Genomic DNA, 3,815 nt, shown 5'->3' with positions numbered 1-3,815 from the left:
ATACATGGGTGTGCTTTTTTTTTATGTTCTTGAAATGTCACCACCTCTGTTTCTGTTGCCGGGATGACATCTGTGACTATCAGTATAGACAAGAAGTTTGTTCGAACTAAAGAAGGACAGGGACGTCTGGGTGGCTCAGTCACTTAAGCATCTGACTTCCACACAGGTCACAATCTTGGGGTTCATGAGTTCATACCCCATGTCAGGCTCTGTGCTGACAGCTCAGAGCCTGGAGCCTGCTTCAGAGTCTGTCTCTCTCTCTTTCTGCTTTGTCCCCACTTGTACTCTCTCTCTCAAAAATAAATAAAACATTTAAAAAAAGTAAAGAGGGCCAGAAACCAACATCTAACTGCACAGTAACAGTGTATTTTCTTCATGCAGCCTTGTGTTTACTATATATTCAATGTTCTAACATGATTTATAATACATAAACTTGTCTTCTAATGATTTCAGGTTTGATTTTATAACATGGAAAACATCTGAGAAAGAACATGACCTGGGAAAGAGAGAAGGGAGAAACCGTTATCACGATGAAAATACATTCATGCCCAGCTGTACCATAAGAATATAATCCATTGAAGTTTCCAGAAATAATACTTCTCAAAGCTTCCCATGCACTTATGGGAAAGATCCCTCCTGTGTGGCATTAAATGGGGGAGGGATCAGTTTGTTTTAATAGAAACAGTTTACAACAGAAAAGATTTTAACTTTGGTCCATTTGTCTGTTAGCTTAAGGACAGTCACATTGCCCATCATCAATTCAAAAACCCAACACATAAATTAAAAAAAAATATTCATTTGTTATTTCATTCTAAAACAGGCACAGGTACTCTGTTTTCATTCTCTGCCCTTTCAACTTGGGAATCGACTGTTGGTTTGGTCTCTAAACCATCAGCATCTTTGAAGGCTTCTCTGGCAGCCTCAACAGCATCTTCTTGGATGGGCTCTCTCTCCTCCTGGTTCATGATTTCACGGGTCACTTGTTCCAAATTAGCTTCTAGAAGTTCAGTTTGTACTTATCCTGGCATCTGATTTACCCATTCAACATTCAGCTGCTCCACAGACACTTCAGTATGTTCTTCAGTCTGAATTTGACCTGGTTCTAGATAACCCACCTGGACCTGCCCTGGAAGTTCACTCATCTGTGAATCATGCACTTGGCTGTCCTGGAGCAGATCGGGATGGACCTATTCCACAGTCACTTGTGCTGAATCCACACATTGAAAGCAATGGTAACATATTCCCCTTCCCAACTTGTTCTATAATAGTCATTAATCATGGGGTTCAGTTTGCATGTGTGTTTCTACTGAAATAACTTTGGTTACTAGATACTCTGAAATACTGTGAGTATTACCCAGATGCCTCCTTAATTCATTTCCTTGCATAAACCACAAGTCACATAGACTGCAATGCTGGGGTTTATCTCCAGTGTGTATTACAAAATGATCTTTGAACTGGTCCCTGTTGTTAAACACATTGTTACGGACCTGACATTGTTAAAGCATTTTCTTCCCTTTTTGTGTCCCCGCTCCAGTTTGGCACACAGTCAGGTGACATTTGAGGATGCCATTTCTGGCAGATTGTTCATGACAATTTGGACATTCAGAAGGTGTTTCACCTGCATGTTTTCAGAGACGTTCTTTAAAATGTCCAAAGTGGTCACATTGTTTCTCATAGTATTGACACATGTGAAATTTTCCCCCAGTTCTTTGCTGCATACTGACTCCACCTTCTCTGAGGTGTTAACAGTTGAGTTGCTGTCTCCACATGCTCTCCCAGCGATACCTCTTATTGCATATTTCACACTCGAGGCTCTCAGTGGAGTGTGGTTTCAGTGTTCATTAAAATGGTAAAATGATTGTTGGGTCTGGATGGCTCAGTCGGTTAAGCATCCGACTTCAGTTCAGGTTATGATCTCACAGTTTGTGCGTTTGAGCCCCGCATCTGGCTCTGTGCTGACAGCTCAGAGCCTGGAGCCTGCTTCGTATTCTGTGTCTCCCTCTCTCTCTGTTTCTCCCCCTGCTCATGCCTTGTCTCTCTCTCTTTCCTTCAAAAATAAATAAAAACATTAAAAAAAATTTTAAATGGTAAAATGGTTTAAATGAACAGTTACATTTCTCCCAAGGGATCGAGTCTTTCACATGTGACAGCTGAAATTCCAATTTCTATAACTTCTACTGGTTTCCTTGTGGGGTCAGATGTACAACCCTCTTCTTTAATCTGCTCTTTTCTATCACCCCAATGGTACTTTCATCATAATATCTGCCAACAGAGCTAGGGTAGAATCATCAGAAGAAGCTGTGCTCTGATGTACTTTATAGACTGCTTGGCAGAAGCCACTTCCTCCAACATTTCAATGCCTTCATGTTCCACCTCGATTGTGCCTTCAGCAACCTCCAATTTCAATAGGTTCTGACTCTGCAGATAGCAATGACTCAGTGATAACATCTGAAGTTTCTGCAATCTCTCTCTCTCTCTTTCTCTCTCTCTCTCTCCTTTGCCTCACTTTTTCCTGTGGTATTTTCCTTTAGGGTTGCTTGGTTTTCTTTGTTCCTGACTTCAAAGGCTTTGATAGCTTCTAGTGTTTGTAGAAACTCTGCTGCTTTCTATATATCATTGGTCTCCTCTTCTCTTTGTATCATCAATTTTTCTGTATATGTGAACTCAATTAAATGATGGAGGCCATTTTACTAACAACTTTAACCTCCACTAAAGGTTCCTGAGTAAACTCCTGAAAGAATTTGTAGAAGAACTTACTGTAAGTAGCCAAAACGGCCTTGTGGGCCTTAAAATCATGTCTGTTGGCAATCAGGGTGATGTTAGTAAACTGATCTTTGTCTCATTGTTCATTCAATTGGCCCAGGATCATTTTTTGATGTTCTGGAAATTCCTGAAGGTGTTGCATCATCTCTTGCACCTCCATGGTCATCAGGTTGCTCTAGATCTTAATCTGCCCTCTCACCTCTAGGGCCCTCAGAGCTTCTTCCCTGCTCTCCCCTCTCTTGGAGAATCTAAATCTTACTGTTCCCTACCCCTAAACAGCTCCTTGCCCTCCATCACCTCCCAAGTGCCTGGGCCCTGCCTCTGCTGATCTGGCTGGGGCTGAAAATGTCTTTTAAAAATAACAGCCAAGTATTTTTTTCAGAGGTGAGATAATTAAATGCCAGCAAAATTACACTAAAAGTTGTTAAAGAAAGTTTTTTAAATGCAAAAATACATGTATAACAAATGAACTTGGAATTATGGAATGAAAAGAATCAGAAATAGTAATCTATTGGTAAATACGTTTTCACCTATTTGTTATAATTACATGTATAATTCACTGAATTGTTAGCTTCACAAAACATGTAGAAATAAACTTTATGATAGCAATCATACAGAGAATGAGATCCAACATTAAATGCAAAAATATTTACAATATATATATATATATATATATATATATATATATATATATATATACATACATACATACATACATACATACCAATATATTCCAATTAGAGCCAAAATTCCAAAGGGAATTCCATCATGGAACTTGCTTGTACCATGCAAACGCCCAATGTTGTGCTTCTGTGGATCCATCCCTTGAATGGGCCTGCCTCCATCCCAGTGCTGCAGGGCCCCTCCTGAAGGGGACCACCAAGGGCAAAGATAGCTAAGCCTACCCCTCCTGCCCCTGTGCACCTTGTGGATACACCCTGGATAATATGCCCTTGGCCAGATCCCATCGAAGCAGCACTACAAGCCTGTCAGTGTGCAAGCAGCCCAGACAGGGCCACACGACTCCCCAGTGATGCTGCCCCTGGGAGAGG

The 3,815-nt window shown here is 40.8% G+C and overlaps 1 pseudogene; it reads right to left on the bottom strand.

Annotated features, from left to right (window-relative positions):
• Positions 1 to 806: 806 nt before the first annotated feature.
• On the bottom strand, positions 807 to 2,923 carry LOC112866020 (zinc finger protein 131-like; annotated as a pseudogene).
• Positions 2,924 to 3,815: the final 892 nt, after the last annotated feature.

The sequence above is a fragment of the Puma concolor genome, chromosome D1 (assembly GCF_028749965.1).
Source record: "Puma concolor isolate L17-30 chromosome D1, mPumCon1.1.hap2, whole genome shotgun sequence".
Lineage (NCBI taxonomy): Eukaryota > Metazoa > Chordata > Mammalia > Carnivora > Felidae > Puma > Puma concolor.
Note: the sequence above shows the minus strand (reverse complement) of the source record. Positions and strands in the feature narration are given on the sequence as shown.